Genomic DNA, 26,006 nt, shown 5'->3' on the forward strand with positions numbered 1-26,006 from the left:
CATCCTAAATCTCAATGAATGAAATATTCTTATTAAATACTTTACTTACATAGTTTAATGTGCTGACAACAAAACCACACAAAAATTATCAATGTAAATCAAATTTATCAACCCATGGAGGTCTGGATTTGGAGTCACTCAAAATTAAAGTGGAAATCCACACTACAGGCTGATCCAACTTTGACGTAATGTCCTTAAAACAAGTCAATATAAGGCTCAGTAGTGTGTGTGGCCTCCACGTGCCTGCATGACCTCCCTACAATGCCTGGGCATGCTCCTGATGAGGTGGCGGATGGTCTCCTGAGGGATCTCCTCCCAGACCTGAACTAAAGCATCTGCCAACTCCTGGACAGTCTGTGGTGCAATGTGGCATTGGTGGATGGAGCGAGACATGATGTCCCAGATGTGCTCAATTGGATTCAGGTCTGGGGAACGGGCGGGCCAGTCCATAGCATCAATGCCTTCCTCTTGCAGGAACTGCTGACACACTCCAGCCACATGAGGTCTAGCATTGTCTTGCATTAGGAGGAACCCAGGGCCAACCACACCAGCATATGGTCTCACAAGGGGTCTGAGGATCTCATCTTGGTACCTAATGGCAGTCAGGCTACCTCTGGCGAGCACATGGAGGGCTGTGCGGCCGCCCAAAGAAATGCCACCCCACACCATGACTGACCCACCGCCAAACCGGTCATGCTGGAGGATGTTGCAGGCAGCAGAACGTTCTCCATGGCGTCTCCAGACTGTCACGCCTGTCACATGTGCTCAGTGTGAACCTGCTTTCATCTGTGAAGAGCACAGGGCGCCAGTGGCGAATTTGCCAATCTTAGTGTTCTCTGGCAAATGACAAACGTCCTGCACGGTGTTGGGCTGTAAGCACAACCCCCACCTGTGGACATCGGGCCCTCATACCACCCTCATGGAGTCTGTTTCTGACCGTTTGAGCAGACACAGTGCAGCTAATCCAGGATGAGGTAGTGCAGCTCATCCAGGATGAGGTAGTGCAGCTCATCCAGGATGGCACATCAATCCAGGATGGCACATCAATGCGAGATGTGGCAAGAAGGTTTGCTGTGTCTGTCAGCGTAGTGTCCAGAGCATGGAGGTGCTACCAGGAGAGAGGAGCCTCTTAAAGAAGAAGTTGCAGGTCTGTGAGAGCCAGAAATCTTGCTTATTTGTAGGTGACCAAATACTTATTTTCCACCACAATTTGCAAATAAATTCATTAAAAATCCTACAATGTGATTTTCTGGATTTTTTTTCGTAATTTTGTCTGTCATAGTTGAAGTGTACCTATGATGAAAATGAAAGGCCTCTCTCATCGTTTTAAGTGGGAGAACTTGCACAATTGGTGGCTGACTAAATACATTTTTGCCCCACTAAGTTTCACTTACCTGATAATGATTCATTAACTTATCTAGGGTAGGTGGCAGCATTCTGATTTTTTACTGAAAAGCATGCCCAAATTTAACGGCCTGCTACTCGGGCCCAGAAGATATGATATGCATGTAACTGGTAGATTTGGATAAAAAACACTCTAAAGGTTCCAAAACTGTTAAAATAGTGTCTGTTAGTATAACAGATCTGATTTAGCAGGCGAAAACCTGAGAAAAATCCATTCAGGAAGTAGTTTTCATTTTGGTTTTGTAGTTTTCTATTCAATGCAATTACAGTATCCATTGACTTAGGACTCCATTTGCAGTTCCTATGCCTTCCTATGCCTTCCAAAAAAAATCTGCATTTTCCCACACTCTACCCCAGCCAGGTGCAAATTGGCGGAGGGACACAACAAATAAATAGTTTTGCATGTGTGGCTCCTTACCACAACCAATCAGTATGGCAAAAATAATCTCTGCTCAGAGGGCCTTAGAACATTTTTGCAGAGGGAGAAGCTAGTGTGGAAGGAGTGTCTTCCACTTTAGAAGATGGAGAATTTTCTGAATATGAGGATCATGTCTCTGTCAATTTGGAGTCTGACAGTGAGTTGGAAGAAGAGGATGAGATCAGCCTGTCAGCAACCAGCTCATCAACAGCCTGGAGGAGGAGATATATGGATGTCAAAAAATTGTGAAATTGAATGGTCTTTTTGCCCAGGCCCAGGAATGAGCCACCCCGCATGGCTGCCAGTATGATAAGGAAGCAACCAGGGCCGATGCGGATGGTGGTTACTCATGTGCAGGACATAAAGTTTTCTTCTTAACTGTTCATCTCAGATACCATCCAGAAAATCATTCTGGACTGCACTAATTTGGAGGGAAGATGTGTTTTTGGACAGAGGTGGAAGAAGATGGACCAAATTCATTTACATGCATACTTTGGGGTTCTTATCCTTGATGGTGTTTTCAGATCCAATGGGGAATTCACAGAATCCCTGTCGGATGCAGAAACTGGCAGAGAACATTTCCGTCTTTAGAAAACTTCTACATTATTTCCAGGATTATCCGCTTCAATAACAGAGACACCAGCCCAGCTTGGCGGCAGAGAGACAAGCCAGCTGAATTCAGGTCAGTGTGGGACAAGTGGGTAAACCGCCTTCCCCTGTTTTACAACCTTGTGCCCAATGTTGCTGTTGATGAGCAGCTAATGCCATTTAGGGGCCAATGCCCCTTCAGGCAGTACCGTCTAAACCTGCAAAATATGGAATCAAGATCTGGACTCTCCTACCTTGGCCTGCTGTAACTATATATGTGAGTGAGATGTTAGTAAAATTACTGAATTAAGTGTTTTCATCATTCTAAATTGCAGACGTGTAGAGGAAATTATTTAATTATCTACTATGTTGTTTAACTTCTTGGTGACAGGGGGCAGTATTTTCACGTCCGGATAAATGCATGCACAAATTCAACTGCCTGCTACTCATCCCCAGAAGATATGATATGCATGTATTAGTAGATTTGGATAGAAAACACTCTGACGTTTCTAAAACTATTTGAATCGTGACTGTGAGTATAACAGAACTTATGTAGCAGGTGAAACCCAGAGGAGAAAACATTCAGGTATTTTTTTTCTAAGGGACCTTCTTGCAGTTCCCACTGCTTCCACTGGATGTCACCAGTCCTTAGAAATTGGTTGAGGGTTTTCCTTTGTGTAAAGAAGAAGTAGCCCTGTTCAAAACTAGGGTCACTTCAAGTGTACTGTTTGTTAGAGGCGCGTGATCAGAAAGGTAGCGTCAGATTGTTTTCTTCCTGTATTGAACCCAGATCATCCAGTCTTCAATTTTATCGATTATTTACTTTAAAAAATACCTAAAGTTGTATTACAAAAGTAGTTTGAAATGTTTTGGCAAAGTTTACAGGTAACTTTTGAGATATTTTGTAGTCATGTTGCGCAAGTTGGAACCGGTGTTTTTCTGGATCAAACGCGCCAAATAAACGGACATTTGAATATATATCGACGGAATTAATCGAACAAAAGGACCATTTGTGATGTTTATGGGACATATTGGAGTGCCAACTGAAGAAGCTCATCAAAGGTAAGGCATGATTTATATTTTTATTTCTGCGTTTTGTGTCGCGCCTGTAGGGTTAAAATATGTTTTCTCTCTTTGTTTTTATAGTAATATACAGTGGGGCAAAAAGTATTTAGTCAGCCACCAATTGTGCAAGTTCTCCCACTTAAAAAGATGACAGAGGCCTGTAATTTTCATCATAGGTACACTTCAACTATGACAGACAAAATGAGAAAAAAAAAATCCAGAAAATCACATTGTAGGATTTTTTATGAATTTATTTGCAAATTATGGTGGAAAATAAGTATTTGGTCACCTACAAACAAGCAAGATTTCTGGCTCTCACAGACCTGTATCTTCTTCTTTAAGAGGCTCCTCTGTCCTCCACTCGTTACCTGTATTAATGGCACCTGTTTGAACTTGTTATCAGTATAAAATACACCTGTCCACAACCTCAAACAGTCACACTCCAAACTCCACTATGGCCAAGACAAAAGAGCTGTCAAAGGACACCAGAAACAAAATTGTAGACCTGCACCAGGCTGGAAGACTGAATATGCAATAGGTAAGCAGCTTGGTTTGAAGAAATCAACTGTGGGAGCAATTATTAGGAAATGGAAGACATACTCGACCACTGATAATCTCCCTCGATCTGGGGCTCCACACAAGATCTCACCCTGTGGGGGCAAAATTATCACAAGAACGGTGAGGAAAAAATCCCAGAACCACACGGGGGGACCTAGTGAATGACCTGCAGAGAGCTGGGACCAAAGTAACAAAGCCTACCATCAGTAACACACTACGCCGCCAGGGACTCAAATCCTGCAGTGCCAGACGTGTCCCCCTGCTTAAGCCAGTACATGTCCAGGCCCATCTGAAGTTTGCTAGAGAGCATTTGGATGATCCAGAAGAAGATTGGGAGAATGTCATATGGTCAGATGAAACCAAAATAGAACTTTTTTGGCAAAAACTCATCTGATTGTGTTTGGAGGACAAAGCAAGCAGAGTTGCATCCAAAGAACACCATTACCTACTGTGAAGCATGGGGGTGGAAACATCATGCTTTGGGGCTGCTTTTCTGCAAAGGGACCAGGACGACTGATCCGTGTAAAGGAAATAATGAATGGGGCCAGGTATCGTGAGATTTTGAGTGAAAACCTCCTTCCATCAGCAAGGGTAATGAAGATGAAACGTGGCTGGGTCTTTCAGTATGACAATGATCCCGAACACACCGCCTGGGCAACGAAGGAGTGGCTTCGTAAGAAGCATTTCAAGGTCCTGGAGTGGCCTAGCCAGTCTCCAGATCTCAACCCAGCAACAGCCCCAAAACATCACTGCTCTAGAGGAGATCTGCATAGAGGAATGGGCCAAAATACCAGCAACAGTGTGTGAGAAACTTGTGAAGACTTACAGAAAACGTTTGACCTCTTTCATTGCCAACAAAGGGTATATAACAAAGTATTGAGATAAACTTTTGTCATTGACCAAATAGTTATTTTCCACCACAATTTGCAAATAAATTCATTAAAAATCCTACAATGCGATTTTCTGGATTTTTTTTCTTCTCATTTTGTCTGTCATAGTTGAGGTGTACCTACGATGAAAATTACAGGCCTCTCTAATCTTTTTAAGTAGGAGAACTTGCACAATTGGTGGCTGACTAAATACTTTTTTGCCCCACTGTATTTGAATTTGGCGCTCTGCATTTTCTCTGGCTTTTGGCCAGGTGGGACGCTAGGTCCCACATATCCCAGAGAGGTTAATTTGACATACTATGCTGTTTTTACCCTGAAAATTGTCCATTGTTATGTTAGGATTTTTTTGCGTGTTGTCTTATATGACTTCGTCATAAGTCTGGGTGTACAGATAAGAGCCGTTTGGGTGCGACCTCAGTATGTGACATCCTGTTTTCACAATCTGCAGGAATTTAGATGTGTGGAAACACACAGGACTGAACAAACAATGGTGGAAACATCGGCAATCTTAATCTGAACAGATAAGCTAAATCAGCTTTTACACACGTCCCTGTTCCCAACCATCTGCTAAACTGCCATGTAGACAAAATAGGTTGTACTTTTTTCTATAAGAGGAGAGAGACAACTCTGTTCGTTGAGCTTTCAACTATGCACTGTTGAATGGATGGTTGATTCTCCATTTTTACAAATCTTATAATAAAAGGTTGTTTAAAAGAATCTGCACTCTCTTCCCTTTGATTAGAATTACCACGACAGACAGCAGCAACAAGAAGAAGCGCTAAGATGTGTTTGGACCCAAGATGGACAGGAAGGCACAGTACACATGCATCAAGTGCAATAAATACATTTGCAACACACCACCAGTAAAACTCTGTCCCTCATGTGGTGTGTAGACCGGCCTTAATTTGTTTTCAATGGGGCTCATTTATCATTTCCATAAAATACTGTATATAATATTTGTCCTTCCAATTTGTACAGTTCAAAGCAATAAACATCAATAGCGATGAAAACCTTGTTTCATTTATATTTGTTCAAGATAAACATGATTTATTCAACCCATGTCTTGATTATAATAGATTTTTCTTCACAAATAGCGCTTTTATTGATAAATGTGATCTAGCAAAGGGAAATGACAAATAATTGATTAACCACGTATGCTGTCTATATTGCTTGTAATGGATATAAGTCAACATCTAAGTATTCATTATTTTTATGTAAATTGTTATGGCTGTATTGTTTTCAAAACCCAATAATGTTGTGGGTCCATCAGATTCGGGAACATTGGGTGAATAATAAAAACATGAACACACAATGGTTAAGTGCATGCCGCCACCTAATCTGTCGGAATGTACAATCAATCATGATCTACCCAATTCTGTACTTCTACATACAATACATCACGACTGATCCTATATCTCTGAGCCGTTCTCTGTACCTGGCATCCACCAAATGCTGCACCACATTAACAGCACTTTAGCTTCACATTGCTCATCGTAATCATGTGCACCTCTACACTTGGCACATATTTTCTTTCCTTAACAAGAGGCAACACAAATTCCCTAACTAAGGAATCCTATCTGTACCTTTCCTGGCAAGACTTTCTCAAACCTCATCATCACTGATAAGCTTTCCCTTCTTTGACTCTCTCTCCTACTGATCAACCTTTTGGCCTCCATCACTCCGCCTCCCTTCACATTTTCTTTAATATCATCTCTTGACATAGATATTGGGACCACAGTGATGACTCCCTTCAATCTTCGATACACACCAGGGACATGGCTTTTAATCTTCTCCCCATTAAGCTTTTCCATTTAAAAAAATACTCTCTTGCTGAGCCTGGCTACCACACAATATTAACTATCTACCATTTCCAATGAACCGAGCTAATTTCACCTACCACTTTCTTTGCAGCATTAGTTAGTCACATAGGGTGTAAGTGAGGCCCTGTGGTCTCATCAAACACTGTCACCACTTTTCACTCCCAAGTCATTACTACTCTTGCTTCCTACCTTGGCCCTCTTTATGCTTTCTTTACCAGATGCTCCACTGCTTTCTGTATCATGACCTCTCTTCTTCCTATGTCTTTCCACTACCGACCATTCCGGTCCTTGTCCCTCATCCTCCCACTCCATATGTCAGAACTGACACCCATATTGTTTGCATTCCATTACAGCTGTTGCTTCACCAACATTTTCTCAATTTCCTCAATTTCGTATACACTTCTAGCCACCATTTCCCATTCCCTGAACTGTGCCTCACCAATCAAGGAACCTTTATTTCCTCCTTCCTGCCTGAAGTTGCAACACACGTTGAAGGCTTTGTGCAGGATTTTGACACAACTGTTATGCAGTTCTGAGTTATTATGCTTTTATTCTAGTTATTCTGCTGTTAATTTAAATGCATTAATGTAAGATTTGATGAAATTGTCTATGTTTTATAATTTTTGTTAGTCATACTGCAGGATTGATCCCTTTCAAGCACATTTTTTTAGCTTCTACATTGCCCTAGTCTATACAGTAAACTACGATTCCCAGAGTGCATTTCCCAGAGTGCAACACTCCGTCCAGGGCTGCTGCTGGCTGGGTAGCAATGTCTGAGCAAAGTAGACTATATACATTGCTATTATGACTGCATTTTCATTTTGGGTTGTAAATCACATTATAATGCTCACTTAAATGTTATGCTTAATATATGTTCATGTCAATTTCCCTCAATTTATTCAAATTTAGTTGCTTGTAGAATAACATTTCAATGCAAATGTCATGTGTAAAAATGGTTTATTATGTCATTTTGGAATTAAAATATTAACTTCCTACATTACATTAGCTGTAATGAATATTGAAACATAGGTCTAATGAATGTCATTTGACCCAATATTATGGCTATAGATGAGCAAATTTACAGTTTAGTTTTAATTGTAAAACAAATGGTGTATGCTCATAGTCTCAGGCCTGGCTCCCACCTATTGGGAGTCAGGCCCAGCCAATCACAATTAGTATTTCCACCTAAAAGGGCTTCATTACAGAAATAAATACTCCTCAGTTTCATCAGCTATCCGGTCTCAGAAGATCCCGCAGGTGAAGATGCCGGATGTGGAGTTCCTGGGCTAGCGTGGTTAGACGTGGTCTGCCAAATTCTCTAAAAACGATGTTGGAGGTGACTTATAGTAGAGTAAATGAACATGACATTTTCTGGCAACAGCTCTGGTGGACATTCCTGCAGTCAACATTCCAATTGTACCCTCCCTAAAAACTTGAGACATCTGTGCCATTGTGTTGTGTGACAAAACTGCACATTTTAGAGTGGCCTTTTATTGTCCCCTGCACAAGGTGCACCTGTGTAATGTTCATGCTGTTTAATCAGCTTCTTGATATGTCACACCCGTCGGCTGGATGAATTATCTTGGCAAAGGAGAAATGCTCACTAACATGGATGAAAACAAATTTGTGCACAACATTGGAGAGAAATAAGCTTTTTGTACGTATGGAACATTTCTGGGATCTTTTATTTTAGCTCATGAAACATGTAACCAACACTTTACATGTTGTGTTTATATTTTTGCTCAGTATATTATCTATACCAGTGGTTCCCAAACGTTTTATAGTCATGTACCCCTTCAAACATTCAACCTCTGTCACGTTCTGTTATTATATCTTTGTTTTAGTGTGGTCAGGGCGTGAGTTGGGTGGGCAGTCTTTGTTTTTCTATGTTGGTTTTTGAGTTCGGCCTAGTATGGTTCACAATCAGAGACAGCTGTCAATTGTTGTCCCTGATTGAGAATAATACTTAGGCAGCCTGTTTCCCACTTTTAGGTTGTGGTTGTTTGTCTTCCGTGTTAGTGTTCGCACCACACGGGACTGTTTCGTTCATTTCACATTTTTTGTTTTGTATTTCGTAGTGTTCAGTTTATGGATTAAAATAAACATTTTGGACACTTACCACGCTGAAAATTGGTCCTCCGATCCTTCTCGCTTCTCCTCCTCAGAAGAGGAGGACGAGGTTCGTTACAGAACTACCCACCACCAAAGGACCAAGCAGCGTGGTGAAAAGGAGGAATGGACATGGGAGGACATTTTGAATGGCAAGGGATCCTACACATGGTAGGCGATCCTGGCTGAAAGGGATCACCTCCCATGGGAACAGGTGGAGGCAGCCAGGAGAGCAGAGGCAGCAGGAAAAGGGAACCAGCGATACCAGGGAACATGTCTGGCAAGGAAGCCCGAGAGGCAGCCCCAAAAATGTATTGGGGGGGAACACGGGGAGTGTGGCAGGGTCAGGAGTCAGACCTGAGCCAACTCCCCGTGCTTACTGTAAGGAGCCAAGGATGGAACCAGGGCCGGTCAGGGTGGAATTGGAGGTGAGCGAAGGGAGCGAAGCAGAGACAGTGAAGGAGTTAATGGGGACATTGGAGGAGAGAGTTATGAGGGAGTTGCTGTGTTGGTGCATGAGGCACGACATCCGCCTGACGGAGCGTGTCTGGGATTTGATGTCACCTGAGTCAGCTTTCCATACTCGTCCTGAGGTGCGTGCTAGCCGTCTGGTGAAGACTGTGCCAGCCCCACGCACCAGGCCTCCTCTGCGCCTCCCTAGCCCTGCACGTCCTGTGCCAGCTCAGCGCTACAGCTCTCCAAGCCGTGCTTACCGTGGCGGGTGTCGTACTGGTCAGGCACCATGTTATGCAGTGGAGCGCATGGTGCCCCAGTACGCGTGCTTAGCCTGGTGCTCTACATCCCGGCTCCCTGCATCTGCTGGGCTAGGGTGAGGATCCAGCCAGGGTGGAGGGTGCCAGCCCTGCTCTACAGACAGCCAGTGCGTCTCCTCGGGCCAGGATATCCTGCGCCGGCGCTGCGCACCGTGTCTCCCGTGTGTCTGCACAGCCCAGTCCGTCCTGTGCCTGCGCCCCGCACGTGCCGGGCTAGATTCACCATCCAGCAAGGACGGGTTGTGCAGGCCGTTAGTTTGAGACCTCCAGTGCGCCTCCACGGCCCTGTGTATCCGATGCCTCCTCCACACACCAGCCCTCCGGTGGCAGCCCCTCACACCAGGCTGTCTCTGTCTCCTCCCTACTGTCCAGCGCTGCCAGAGGCTTCCTCCTGCCCAGCGCTGCCGGAGTCTCCCGCCCATCCAGCGCTGCCGGAGCCTAAGTATGATTGAGAATCATACTTAGGCAGCCTGTTTTTCCCAATGGGTTGTGGGTAGTTATTTTCTGTTCTGTGTTTTGTTGCACCACTCAGGACTGTTCGTTTGTCGTGTATATTTTTTTTTAACAGATTCATTCTTCATTAAATTACAATGAATACTTAACACGCTGCACCTTGGTCCTCTCTTTCTCCCGACGACAGCCGTTACAACCTCCAGCTGCGTGCACACTCAAATGTTTTTTTTTGCCACACACACTATCCAATACATTTATTAAACATAAGAGTGAATGTGAGTTTTTGTCACAACTTGGCTTATGGGAAGTGACAAAGAGCTCTTTTAGGACCAGGACACAAATAATAACTTATACCTGGCAGGACTTATACCTGGAAACTGTCCACCTGGCTCCTTCGGGCTGTGAGAGGGTGTCCGCCCTCGTCTCATGCATCACTGGGAAAGCCCTGGAGTGGGCCAATGCCGTGTGGAGAGAGGGTGATGCAGCGTTGGACCAGTTTGAGGAGTTAGACCGCCCGAGGGTAGAGCGGCGGGTGAGCGCCTCTTCCATCTGAGGGCAGGGGAAGAGGAGCGCCCTGGAGTTTCGGACCCTGGCTGCAAGCGCGGGATGGAACGACAGGGCCCTGATCGACCATTATCGCTGCAGTCTGCGTGAGGATGTCCGTCGAGAGTTGGCCTGCAGAGACACCACCCTCACGTTCGACCAGCTGGTGGACCTGTCCATCCGGCTGGATAACCTGCTGGCCACACGCGGACGTTCAGATTGGGGTCTGTTGGTTCCATCCCCCCGCACCCCCTTTCCGATACCCATGGAGCTAGGAGGGGCAGTGCGCAGAGAGACCACAGGGGGTTCCAGCTCGTGACACATCTGTGGCCGCAGAAGTCACACTGCCGGTCGGTGCCGGGTTGGCTCCTCTGGGTATCGAGGCAGCAGGCAGGGCGCTCATGTGTCACCCCAGGTGAGCCGGTACCATTCTCACCCAGAGCCCTCTGTTGCACATATGTTTGTGTATGTCACTTTTCCTGAGTTTTCCCCGCATTCCCAGCATAAGGCGCTCGTCGATTCAGGCGCAGTTGGGAATTTTATAAATAGATCGTCGCCCATTGTTACCGTGTCTGTGCCCTTCCCTGTTCTTGCCTTAGATAGTCAACCATTAGGGTCAGGATTGATTAGGGAGGCCTTATTGACTCTCCTGCATTTCCTGTGGTGCTAGGCCTACCCTGGTAAGCTTGTCATGACCCCACTGTTTCTTGGCCACAGAGGGCTCTCACGGAGTGGTCGCAGTAGTGCCCGGGGAGCTGTTTAGGGGTTTCCGTTGGTGCTACTATGGTGGAAAGTCCAGACCAGGTCTCCACAGTGCACATTCCCCCTGAATATGTCGATTTGGCTCTCGCATTCTCCAAAAAGAAGGCGACTCAATTACCACCCCATCGACGGAGCGATTGTGCAATACATCTCCTCAAAGGGACTCCTCAGAGTCACGTGTATCCCCTCTCACAGGTGGAGACGGAGGCTATGGAAACGTATGTCTCCGAATCCCTGCGTCAGGGTACATTCGGTCCTCCACTTCACCTGCCTCCTTGAGTTTCTTTTTTGTGAAGGAGGAGGGAGGTCTGCGCCCGTGTATTGACTATCGGGGTCTGAACCAGATCATGGTGAGGAAAAGTTACCCGTCTACCGTCCATTGCCACAGCGTTTGAGTCAATGCACGGGACGCGCTTCTTCACCAAACTAGATCTCCAGGAGCGCTTATGACCTGTTGCGTATCTGGGAGGGAGATGAGTGGAAGACAGCTTTCAGTACCACCTCAGGGCACTATGAGTATCTCGTCATGCCGTACAGGTTGATGAATTCGCCATCAGTCTTCCATTGCTACACGCGCCGAGCATGTGTCCCTGGTGCGCAGGGTGCTTGGTCGATTGCTGGAGCATGACCTGTACCTCAAAGCTGAGAAGTGCCTGTTCCTCCAGCAGTCTGTCTCCTCCCTAGGGTATTGCATTTCCACCTCAGGGGTGGAGATGGAGAGTGACCGCATTTCAGCAGTGCGTAATTGGCTGACTCCCACCACGGTAAAGGAGGTGCAGTGGTTCTTAGGATTTGCCAACTACTACTGGAGCTTTATCCTGGGTTTTGGTCAGGTAGCATCTCCCATTACCTCACTGCTGAAGGAGGCCCCGGTACGTTTGCAGTGGTCAGTTGAGGCAGACAGGGCTTCTAACTCGGCTCCCGTGCTAGCCCATCCAGATCCCTCTTTGGCGTTCATAGTGGAGGTGGACGCAGCCGAGGCTGGGATAAGAGCTGTGCTCTCTCAGCGCTCGGGTATGCCACCGAAGCTCCGCCCCTGCGCCTTCTTCTCGAAGATGCTCAGCCAGGCGGAGCAAAACTATGACATGGGGGACCGGGAGCTGTTGGCTGTCGTCAAGGCCTTGAAGACTTGGAGATATTGGCTTGAAGGGGCTAAACACCCTTTTCTCATCTGAACTGACCACTGCAATCTGAGTACATCCGGGCACCGAGGAGACTGAACACTCGCCAGGCAAGGTGAGCCATGTTTTTCACCCGTTTTATGTTCACCCTTTCCTATAGACCATGCTCCCAGAACGTGAAGGTAGACGCACTGTCCCGGCTGTATGAGACAGAGGAGCGGCCCATGGATCCCACCCCCATACTCCCGGCCTCCTGCCTGGTGTCACCGGTAGTGTGGGAGCTGGACGCGGATATTGAGCAGGCGTTACGTGAATAGCCCGCTCCTGTCCAGTGTTCCGCTGGGCGTCTGTACGTCCCGTCTGCTGTTTGTGACCGGTTGATCTATTGGGTCCACACATCACCCTCCTCTGGTCATCCTGGGATCGGTCGGACAGTGCGCTGTTTGAGAGGGAGGTACTGCTGGCCTACCTTGGCTAAGGACGTGAGGTTTTATGTTTTCTCCGGCTCGGTGTGCGCCCAGTGTAAAGCTCCTAGGCACCTGCCCAGAGGGAAGCTACACCCCTTACTTGTTCCACAACGGCCTTGGTCGCTCCTGTCGGTGGATTTTCTCACCGATCTGCATTACAAATACATCCACAGGTACACCTCCAATTGACTCAAATTATGTCAATTAGCCTTATCAGAAGGTTCTAAAGCCATGACATCATTTTCTGGAATTTTCCAAGCTGTTTAAAGGCAGTCAACTTAGTGTATGTAATCCTCTGACCCACTGGAATTGTGATACAGTGAATAAGTGAAATAATCTGTCCATGAACAATTGTTGGTTAAATGACTTGTGTCATGCACAAAGTAGATGTCCTAACCGACTTGCCAATACTATAGTTTGTTTACAATAAATTTGTGGAGTGGTTGAAAAACAAGTTTTAATGACTCCAAACTAAGTGTATGTAAACTTCCGACTTCAACTGTAGAATAGTGCACACAGATTTACCACTTCTTAGACTTGTTTTCAATGAGACTGACCGATCTAAAACTCACATTTCTATGTGAATTTGGTCGGGTCGCCCAAAAAGTTACCTATCGCAGCTGTAAATAATTATTATTTGAAGTTCTTGTCTCTCGTCATCATTGAACCTCTACTAGCAAGCTCCATGTTTGGTTAGCATAGCAACGTGGAATGAACAGAAAAAACAACTAAGCCAAAACATGATAAGAGAATTAACAACCAGCCTGTTCAGTTGGCAACTTTAGAACCTCAGAACAAACAACTGGTTTTTGCCCGGACTAGACTGAGTGTACAAAACATTAGGAACACCTTCATAATATTGAGGTGCACCCCCTTTTGCCCTCAGAACAGCCTCAATTCGTTGGGCATGGACTAAAATTTGTTGAAAGCATTCCACATGGATGCTGGCCCATGTTAACTTCAATGCTTCCCACAGTTGTGTCAAGTTGGCTGGATGTCCTTTGGGTGGTGGACCATTCTTGATACACACTGTTGAGGATGAAAAACCCAGCAGTGTTGAAGTTCTAGACGCACTCAAACTGGTGTGCCTGGCACTTACTACCATACCCTGTTCAAAGGCACTTAAATATTTTGTCTTGCCCATTTACCCTCTGAATGGCACATGCACACAATCCACAACTCAATTGTCTCAAGGCTTGAAAATCCTTCTTTAACCTGTCTCCTCCCCTTCATCTACACTGGTTGAAGTGGATTTAACAGGTGACATCAATAAGGGATCATAACTTTCACCTGGATTCACCTGGTCAGTCTGTCATGGAAAGAGCAGTTGCTCTTAATGTTTTGTACACTCAGTGTATACCATCTGGTGGAAGGATGAAATGAAACAAGTTTACTCGTTAAAATAACATGCTTAATGAAAACATGCAATTAATCTTAATTTTATGTCTTGGCAACCGTTTTATAAAAGCAACAAGGCCCTCAAACCTGGGAATTATTTTGTGATAACCTGGCCCTTGGCTTTGCCTAGTCGGGAGTTATCACACAATAATACCCGGGTTCTCATGCCTTACTGGTTAAGTAATAACAGTTGTCGAAGGTAACATGGAATTATAGGTTGTCTCATTACACAGTGTATATATTTAGGGAAACTACTAATGTACACTACAAATATTTCTAATGCAGTTAGCAACAAAGTAAAAACACATTAAGTAATTAAAGGAAGTGTACCTATTTCTCAATGCCAGAAACGCATATAATAGTAATTTAGAGCACCCTATTAAATATTCACAAATTACAAACTATGAAATAAATTGTTATAATATTGTAATGTTGTTCCAAAAGATGGGGTTTGAGGTTTTCTCCAAATCAGCTCTAATTTCGGAAACAACCCCACAGTGCCCTGAGGTAAGTCACACAGTGAATTAAAAACGTTGTAATATGTGGGGAACATTTGCAAGAATGAAGCGGGCGAATTGGGCATCTACTGGTCAATCTAAAGGGCACATTTCATCCATGAGACGGCTTGCTAACATTCACTCAAATACTTTTTTCCACAGGTATTTGATGAAGTTAGATTTTTATTCGATAAAGATTGTAATTGTGAAAATTGTAGAAAAATCCTTAAGGCGGTTGTGAAGTGCCATCCGGTGCCTACCAGCTTACCATGTACAGTAGGCCACAGGCAATATGTTGCCTCATGCAGTGCGACACATCTCCTTAGCATAGAGTTGATCAGGCTGTTGATTGTGGTCTGTGGAATGTTGTCCCACTCCAGTTTAATGGCTGTGAGAAGTTGCTGTATATTGGCGGGAACCCGCTGTCGTACACGTCAAAGCATCCTTTAGAATTGACACTCTTGCGTTTGGGGCTTTCCGGCAGTCTTTCTGGTTTTTACATGTGGGGAGAATAAATTGTATAATTGTAAACTAACAAAGATTTTAAGTTAGAACCCATGTATATTAGTTATTATAAACTGGGTGGTTTGAGCCCTGAATGCTGATTGGCTGACAGCCATGGTATATCAGACCGTATACCACGGGTATGACAAAACATTTGTTTTTACTGCCCTAATTAAGTTGGTAACCAGTTTGTAATAGCAATAAGGCACCTCGGGGGTTTGTGCTATATGGCCAATGTACCATGGCTAAGGGCTGTATCCAGGCACTCTGCGTTGTGTCGTGAGTAAGAACAGCCCTTATTGGCCATATACCACACCCCCTTGTGCATTATTGTTTAAATATACAGCACCAACTACATATATATATCTGCTACATGGACTTTAAATTGAGGTGGTTGTGCGTGACAAATAAATATGAATGTGTAGTGTGACCAAATAGTGTAACCTTTCCAAGCAGACATTTAGTAAAAATGTCATATAAAAGACCAAATGGGTTTAGTTTTTCATGGTGAGGGCAAAAAGAAAACCAAGTCCTACATTTCCAATAGTGGTAAAGTTTTATGAATCTCCAGCTGAGTTATAAATGATATCACCGGTATACACATACAGTACTTGGAGTTTGCATTTGTTTATCCTATTTCTGAGTTCTACACAAGTGAATATGCATGCAGAGACTAGCCTGCATGGTCTCCATTAAAACATAAGGGGTGCAAGAAGTTAAAATATAAAATCCCAAGCAAACCACACATAGGTTGCACTCCTCTCATCTATCCGATTCAAGTCAAATATAACTTTAGCCCATCAAAGCCTTGAGAAGGTTGGAAAGCAGTATCAAAGCATGCACAAGAACTAGTGCGCTCCTTGTTGTGACAAAGTCACAGTAGGAGGTTTGTCTTTGTGACGCTTCTAGTTGTCTCATTTTAAGTCCCTTTACTGGTGTCTGGCAGACTGTGCCCGTGTCTATCTCACTGATGTGTGAAACTCTAAAGTCTTGGTGAAACATTTAAACCTGGAGCGAAAACCCTTTCTCAATACCCATTTTCACATACCTTATTCAAAAACTCCCCAAAACTTTGGGTTTACTTTACGGGTGACAGACAGTCAGTGAGATGAGGGACTGGCATAGAAATGTCATATCCTTGCGGGGTTTGCTCTACCTTAATGTCCAATATTTGGCATTATTGAAACCCTCTACATTCGTTGAGCTCATTACTTCAAATTTGAACAGTCTCAATATTACCTCACCAGCTGTTCTCTTTTTACTTTAATTGCGTTGTCCGGGAAACATTTTGCTGTATGTTCAAAGCATTACTTTTCTTAATATTGAACAACAGTAACATCAGTCATTGTGGGAAAGATGGGACAAAATATCATATGCAACCACCTAAAAAAACATACATCATGTTTGACCTCACCACCCCATCCTGGGCATACTGTGGCCAATCAAATCAATCATGGCAGATGTGTGGATGCAAAGGTACTTATTTCAAGAGTCAGTTTGGCCCTCAGGGATTTGAGTCTGTTGTTCAGTATAGTCACAGAAAGGTTAGCATTATGGCTAACATCGACAACACCCCCTGACTTTCGTCAAAAATAGGTGAAATGCTCTTGAACTCAAAGAGGATGCTCACAGAAAGACACAATGGTTTAAAAGTATAGGCATAGTTGAGTTTTGGCAAAGGATTTGAAACAAACTGCTTTGTAGGTATGAAATGTCCTGGCGGCTTCACAGCAGTGGGCAATCATATGAGAGCTAACTTAATTTAAACCAACATGCTTTTTATGCTAAAGTACATTATTGGGTGAGTCAAATGTGATCTCATGAATATGTAAAATACAGCATCAGCATCCACTCAGTTAGTGTGACGAAGCAGCACTGGCCATGCAGAGCATCGAAACCCAGGTGTATAAGTGTGATTACTTCAACACCCTGATCAACAAGCCTTCCCATTTCTAACACTCACTTCGATCACTGTGCTTTCTCTCACAAGCAGTACGGGGAAAAATCCTCAGAATCGGTAATAATAACTAATTAGCCAACAACAAGTGCAGGGCAGAGAGTGCTAGTTACGTTTTGGGTGCTCAGTAAAAAAAAGAAAAGCAAATGCCCCAACAAAGACTGGAGAAAACCCTTTAACACACTCATCCTCTTCCCCATCCCTCTGGGGGAACAGATGAAACTCACTCAGGGGCTGCTGTGCACAGAGCCTGCTGGAGCTCTCCCAGACGTGTGCCTGTGGGCTCAGAGATCCACTTGGCATGCAGGCGGCGGAAAGAGGGAGGGAGGGAGAGAGACAGGGAGAGAGAGAGGGGCTCAGTCAAACCCAGCAGTGTGTTTAGCGGCAGAGTGAATCAGAGGGAGGGAGAGCGAGAAAGGGAGAGAGAGGGCTCGGTTAAATCCAGCAGTATATCTAATGAGACAGAAAAGGAGAATCTTGGGCACATAGAGGGAGAGATGTTTTCCCCTGCAGATACGTATAGCACCTGGACAGATACGTATAGCACCTGGACATAATAGTGCGGCATACAGTACCGGCAGATGGACACATACTGTATGTGGCAATACAAAGTTACACACACACACACACTCTTCCCCGTAGCTGCCACCAAGACATGGGTAGTCTGCAATCATAAAGGAAAGACTAATAACACAGAAATGTTTACAACACATTATGTCAGATGACTATGGGCTGAGAGTGTGATTTTATGAAGCAGGGCCTAAATCATTTATTTCAATTGAATGATTTCCTTAAATGAACTGTAACTCAGTAAAATCTTTGAAAGTGTTTCATTTATATTTTTGGTCAGAATATGTTTACACATAATATATGTACTTTATATACTGTATATATTTATATTGCGGTCTCTGACATTGCATATTTTTTTTAGGGGGGGGATTGTGTGTGTATTGTGTAAAAAAAATAAATATATATATATATATATAGCAATGCTCGAGCAAAAGCCTGCATACCCATAGCTCACCAGGAGGTGGGCTGGCCAAAGTGCATGACATCACTCCATCTCTACATCCTAAGTCAATAATAACATTGCCGGTTATAGCCCCAAGAAATAACTAAATTAATGCATTTTATAAATATTTCATTCTAGATTAAGTAGATGGGTGATCATGTGACACTTTTTCCAATACCATCGCCCCTATTGGGACACACCATCAACACTGCAATCGCCCTCTGGAAACAGTCGATACCGATGTTTAAGCGGTTAGTCACTGTTGTCAGGTGTCAGATGCTGGAGATTAGGGTTCACTTTGCCCAGATTCATCATTTGGATTGGTTTTGGATCAGATTGTTGTGTACTGCTGCGGGGAGAGAAATCAGTTGATTTAATAAAGCATTACTTATCATAAACATCAAGATGGCCGCCACCTCCCTCCTGCTCCTGGACAACACAGGGCAGTGAACACCAATTTATGCAATGTTTTCCATTGTAAGCCGGCTACTTTTTCCACTTTAATTAACTAGGTTTCTTTTCATTTAAAAGTTTGCATTCGCTCGTCAGAAAATTCTGTATAGCCTTCTCTCGCTAGAATGAACAATATGCATCTTCTAGTGATCTATTGATAGGACAGGTGTCTGTCAGTCACAAAGCGATGACAGGGAAACATTGCTGGTTTGTCAGTCTGCTGGCTGTCCTGCCTCCCGGTACCTGTGTGATTTTTTTGTGCACTGTGGTTGGCTACATTTTATTTTACATATGAATAGAATATGTTTCTAAACAATTCTACATTAATGTGGATGCTACCATGATTATGGATATTCCTGCATGAACCGTGAATAATGATGAGTGAGAAAGTTACGGACTCACAAATATCATACCCCCAAGACATGCTAACCTCACCCCATAACAATAACAGGTTAGCATTTTTTGGGGTATGATATTTATGCCTCTAACTTTCTCACCAATCATTATTCATGATTCATTCAGGGTTATCTGTAATCATGGTAGCATCCCCATTAATGTAGAAGTATTTAGAAACCTATTCTATTCTTATTTTCAATAAAAGGGACTCCAAAATGACAGAAATTAATTTACCATTATTATTATTGGGCACATAATCATCTAAAACAACCAAAACAAATAGCAAATGCATCCAACAAATTTGTAGTCACAAGCTTGATGTTCGTAGTTATTGCATGCTATGAATATGGAAACAAATACTTTTGGTCCCTTAAAAATGACTAGGGAAAAAAGTGCTGTAATTATTATTTTTTAATATAATATATTTTTTTTATATACCAAATACAACAGACGCACACAAACATGTTATGCCCTGACCTTAGATATCTCTGTTTTCTATATATTTTGGTTAGGTCAGGGTGTGACTAGGGTGGGTACTCAAGGTTTTTTGTGTGTCTAGGGTTTTTATATGTCTATTGGCCTGATATGGTTCCCAATCAGAGATAGATGTTTATCGTTGTCTCTGATTGGGGATCATATTTAGGCCGGCCTTTTTCCCACTTTCTGGTGTGGGATCTTGTCTACAGTTAGGTGCCTGTGTGCACACTAGTAGCTTCACGGTTCGTTTGGTTGTTTGTTGATTTGTTTCAGTGAGTTTCAGTTGATAAAAAAATGTGGAACTCTATTCACGCTGCGCCTTGGTCTCCTTCGTATAACGAACGGGACAAAACAACGACATATCCTCTGCTCAGACGCTCATGCTCACACCTCCACTCCTAGTGCCTGCATTTGCCACATCGTCTTAAATTGTACCAATTAGTTTTTCCTCGGTCGCCCATGTTATTTCAATAATAAATTATTTGATTTTTCCATTGTGTTGATTATGGTGATTTTAATTTATTTCCAAGTTTTTTCAAGATGAGAATTGAATCGTCCAGCCCATTGGGTACCTCACTACAACCCCATCTGCCATGTTTTTAAATATGCAGACAGATGGATTAAAAGTGTGTTTACGTTGTAATAATTATGATAGACAACTTTCTAGCTCCGCTCATAACTTTTGGACTTCATGGCATTCCAAGAAAGCATTAATTTTTGAATCATTGTTCCTTTTACACTTAAGACATGACTCTGCCATTGTGCTGTAGAATTTGTGAATTTTGTATCATGTATAATACATTCTATACATTAGTTTAGTGGATTAAGCATGTATTTTCGTTAACTGTATTTGCATTAGTTATGCTCCAACTTTCCCTCCATCTTGTGCCAACATCAGTTGGATATGCTCTCTGCAGGATTTTGTATATCTTACCTATCATATGAACATCCTTTTATGACTCAAATAATTTCTATGCCTTTAGTCTTCCATGTTGTAACCCTCCGGGTGTCGTGGGTGTGGAGTCAGACGCAGGAAACAGAGAGTGCGATGCTGTGCTCTTTAATGCACCAAAACGCAATACAGTGTGCTCACAATCAAAAATACACGACCAGGAACAAACACGTTCCTCTACTACCAAACAGAAGGTCACAATAATTAATCCCGCACAAATAACCAGGCGGGCCGGCTGACTAATAAAGCCTCCCTAATTATACCCAACACAAAACAGGTGTACTCAATAAACACATAAGGAGGGGGAGGAAAGAATCAGTGGCAGCTCGTAGGCCAGCGACGACGACCGCCGAGCACCACCCGAACTTGAACGGGGAGCCACCTTCGGTCGAGTCGTGACACATGTGGACCAATTTATTGGTGAATTCTTAAAAGCTATCCAAGGATTGTTCTATAAGGTTGTGTTTTTATGGAGTGATATTGGTTATTCTGGAATACGCTTTATTTTCTTCCATATTGCTCTTAACTATGAAGTTGTTAACATTCTTAGCTTTATCCTTTGAAAATAGACATGTAAAAAGATTCTGGGGATGAACATGCGCATCTTGAATATGTGTACCCATTGTTCCTCTTCAGTACATTTAACTATATGTCTTGTGTAGCTAGTTGATACAGTTCCAAGTCTGGAAGGTTAAAACCATTTTTAAAGAATGTCTTTGATGGGGTAATTTGTATTACTGAAATTATACGCAAAAACTTTGTGAGCCAACCTCATGTAAAGAGGTTTATTCAGCATGTAAGATTTCTGGGAAGATTATTATATTTAAATTAGATATGCTTTCACATTGTTGAGTAATGGAATAAAGTTATCTTTATATATTTGTTGTTTGTAACTCATTAAGCATCCTAAGTATTTCATTTTTGTTTGTGGTCCACAAAGGATTGCTGTAGATAATGAGTTGTTCTTTTTCTTTGGCCTATTTTTATTATTTTTTTTCACTTTAATTGTACAATGGGGCAAAAAAGTATTTAGTCAGCCACCAATTGTGCAAGTTCTCCCACTTAAAAAGTTGAGAGAGGCCTGTAATTTTCATCATAGGTACACTTCAACTATGACAGACAAAATGAGAAAAAAAATTATCCAGAAAATCACATTGTAGGATTTTTAATGAATTTATTTGCAAATTATGGTGGAGTATTTGGTCACCTACAAACAAGGAAGATTTCTGGCTCTCACAGACCTTCTTTATGAGGCTACTCTGTCCTCCACTCGTTACCTGTATTAATGGCACCTGTTTGAACTTGTTATCAGTATAAAACACACCTGTCCACAACCTCAAACAGTCACACTCCAAACTCCACTATGGCCAAGACCAAAGAGCTGTCAAAGGACACCAGAAACAAAATTGTAGACCTGCACCAGGCTGGGAAGACTGAATCTGCAATAGGTAAGCAGCTTGGTTTGAAGAAATCAACTGTGGGAGCAATTATTAGGAAATGGAAGACATACAAGACCACTGATAATCTCCCTCGATCTGGGGCTCCACGCAAGATCTCACCCCGTGGGGTCAAAATGATCACAAGAACGGTGAGCAAAAATCCCAGCACCACACCGGGAGACCTAGTGAATGACCTGCAGAGAGCTGGGACCAAAGTAACAAAGCCTACCATCAGTAACACACTACGCCGCCATGGACTCAAATCCTGCAGTGCCAGACATGTCCCCCTGCTTAAGCCAGTACATGTCCAGGCCTGCTAGAGAGCATTTTGGATGATCCAGAAGAAGATTGGGAGAATGTCATATGGTCAGAAGAAACCAAAATATAACTTTTTGGTAAAAACTCAACTCGTCGTGTTTGGAGGACAAAGAATGCTGAGTTGCATCCAAAGAACACCATACCTACTGTGAAGCATGGGGGTGGAAACATCATGCTTTGGGGCTGTTTTTCTGCAAAGGGACCAGGACGACTGATCCGTGTAAAGGAAAGAATGAATGGGGCCATGTATCGTGAGATTTTGAGTGAAAACCTCCTTCCATCAGCAAGGGCATTGAAGATGAAATGTGGCTGGGTCTTTCAGCATGACAATGATCCCAAACACCTCGCCCGGGCAATGAAGGAGTGGCTTCGTAAGAAGCATTTCAAGGTCCTGGAGTGGCCTAGTCAGTTTCCAGATCTCAACCCCATAGAAAGTCTTTGGCGGGAGTTGAAAGTCTGTGTTGCCAAGCAACAGCCCCAAAACATTACTGCTCTAGAGGAGATCTGCATAGAGGAATGGGCCAAAATACCAGCAACAGTGTGTGAAAACCTTGTGAAGACTTACAGAAAACGTTTGACCTCTGTCATTGCCAACAAAGGGTATATAACAAAGTATTGAGATAAACTTTTGTTATTGACCAGATACTTATTTCCCACCATAATTTGCAAATAAATTCATTAAAAATCCTACAATGTGATTTTCTGATTTTTTTTCTTCTAATTTTGTCTGTCATAGTTGAAGTGTACCTACGATGGAAATTACAGGCCTCTCTCATATTTTTAAGTGGGAGAACTTGCACAATTGGTGGCTGACTAAATACGTTTTTGCCCCACTGTATATCTTTAGATTTGAAGTGTTCTGCTAATAAGGGGGCATTAAGATTTCAATATTGGTCAGGTATATCAGGCGATCATCTGCAAAAAATTTAGTTTATATTCTTGTTTACCAATACTGATACCAGTTACGTTTTGGCCATGTTTAATTCTTTCTGCAAGCGGTTCAAGAGCCAGTGCAAACAGGAGGGGAGAGAGGGGACATCCCTGTCTTGTGCTCCTTTGTAAAACAATTTCATCAGATAATGTTTATTTGTGTATATTTTTGTGTTGTAAATTCTAAAACGATATGAAAATACCCCAAAAATGAAAGCTGACAGTCTGCACTTTAACCTCATAGTCATTGTATGATTTCCAATTCAAAGTGTTAAACTACAGAGCCAAAACAACCAAATATTTTACTTTTGGAGCTCACTGTATCTCAGTGGGTTTCAAATGGCCTGTTATAGAAAGTGAACGGGCTCAGATGACAGTTGAAATGGAAAATCTAAAAAGAGAGAGATATTATTCAAGAAGAGAGAGAGATGAGGCGAGAAACGAGAGACATGCTGCAAAGGAGAACTGGACAAAAGAGCGACTGTCTGCCAATGCTGGGAAAGGGAATGACAAGGCATGCTAAGTTATGACTGTGCTCAGTTGGACAGTGTTTTCGTGTCTGCATTAATATATTGTATAGTTTATCAAGTCACCACACAAGGACATCAAATTGTCCATGCATGACCAACTTTTCCTCTGCCTGTGAAGTTTCACCAGAATCCAACCTTAGCCCTGCTGTGCCAAATCCCGAACCTGGGAAAAACTACTGTAAAGGATATCTTTTTGAGATTGCTGATTTTGATGTATGCCATCTTACATCCATTGTTGGCTGTTTAGCCATTTGCATTGAACATTCCAAAAAGCTAAAAGCCAGATAAGTTCAAGGTAAAACCATAAATGTTCAAAGCTGGATAATTTTCACATGTATTAAAAAAATTCCTTTTAACATGGACTTTCCATGTCCCAATTTCCTTTTCCACAGGGGCAAAATCATTTTCAAACTACAAGAAATGGACAACAGTTAAATCTTTCATAGTTTGCAGTCCTGTTTGCAGCATCACATCCCCGACAAAAGGTTGTGATGGAAGAGCATCTGATGTAAAGATTGTCAGAGAGTCTGGCTTCATATAACCACTGTACCACCATCCTGGGGACTAGGTAATGTAGACAATGATTTAATCGATCTTTACACTCTCCTAATTTCAAAAGCAATTACTTTAGGCCAGGGTCACATACTGCATAGCATTAAGCATGATGAAAATGACATGCTGAACTATCATTACAGTTAAACTAAATATTTGGGTTGTATTCTACTCATTCATTTGTTTCAGATCTGGGTTTTAACATTAAAGATGACTTTGCCCTGATTGGTGCCAATCTACTTACCCCAGCGTTCACCCTTGGCAGGAAACATCTTCCAGGGAGAGATGTTGAAGAATCCATAGTCAAACCCAAAGTTCAGATTCATATTGGCAAGTATATTTCTCACGTTTCGATAAAAAGCAATAACATTCAGAAATAAATATATTACCAAGAATGTGTACATTGAATAACCTGGATTAAATGTGTGAACAAAAAGGAAATAAAATGACTGAAGTGGAATCAAAGATCAGATTAGCTCAGCCACATAATGTACACATAACTGTAAAGCCGTAGCCCCATAGTGTTGCTATCCTCTATCGCAGATAGCGCCAAATCATGTTTGCCTCAGTGTCTTAAGGGAAACTGTTTGGGTAGAACGACAGCTGACGCTCAGTCCATGTACATTGTTTCTCGTAAGCATCTGTACAACACAATATGAATCCAATAAATTAGTCACTAACCAGTATACCGGTATTATACACTGCTGAGCATGTCAACATTTATTTCATGAACCAAAATAATATTCTAAAAATATTAACGTGCATTTTGTTACAGAGTGTGTGATTTACATTTTGAAGGGGGGTTTCCATATTCTTGATGCGCCACTTCCACTTCAGTTTGTGAAGTCTCTGCGGGCCAAAATGGAAAACAGGGAGGTGGCCACAATTTATAAAATCTTGCATATGTGTGCAGCTTTGATAAGTACACTGTGTATAGCAAACATTAGGAACACTATCCTAAAATTAATTTTCACCTGACATTTGTCCTCAGAACTGTCTCAATTCGTCAGGGCATGGGCTCTACAAGGTGTCGAAAGCGTTGCACAGGGATTCTGGCCCATTTTAACTCCAATGCTCCCCAAAATTGTGTCAAGTTAGTTGGATGTCCTTTGGCTGGTGAACCATTCTTGATACAGACGGGAAACTTTTGAGCGTGAAAAACTCAGCAGCGTTGCAGTTCTTGAAACAAACCGATGCACCTGGCACCTACTATCATAGACCATTCAAAGACACTTAAATCTTTTGTCATGCCCATTCACCCTCTTGAATGGCACACAAAAACAATCCATGTCTCAATTGCCTCAAGGCAATTTAATATACACTGATTGAATTGGATTTAACAAGTGACATTAATAAGGGATCATAGCTTTCACCTGGTCTGGCTATGTCATGGAAAGTTCTTAGTGTTTTGTATACTCAGTGTATGTCAGCAAGTGTGGTGTTCAACAAGAACAGATTGGGGGATAGGTAGTCTCCAGCCTCCTAATTCAAGAGCTCAATTGAAAGTAAAACCAGAAGTTGAAAATCAAAGGAGTATACCTGGTCAATCTAGTCAATTAACATAAATCAGCTGTTATGATTGACGTAATGCATGTACCAGCATCTCCCTCATCTACCAGC

Source organism: Oncorhynchus masou, chromosome 32, assembly GCF_036934945.1.
Source record: "Oncorhynchus masou masou isolate Uvic2021 chromosome 32, UVic_Omas_1.1, whole genome shotgun sequence".
Lineage (NCBI taxonomy): Eukaryota > Metazoa > Chordata > Actinopteri > Salmoniformes > Salmonidae > Oncorhynchus > Oncorhynchus masou.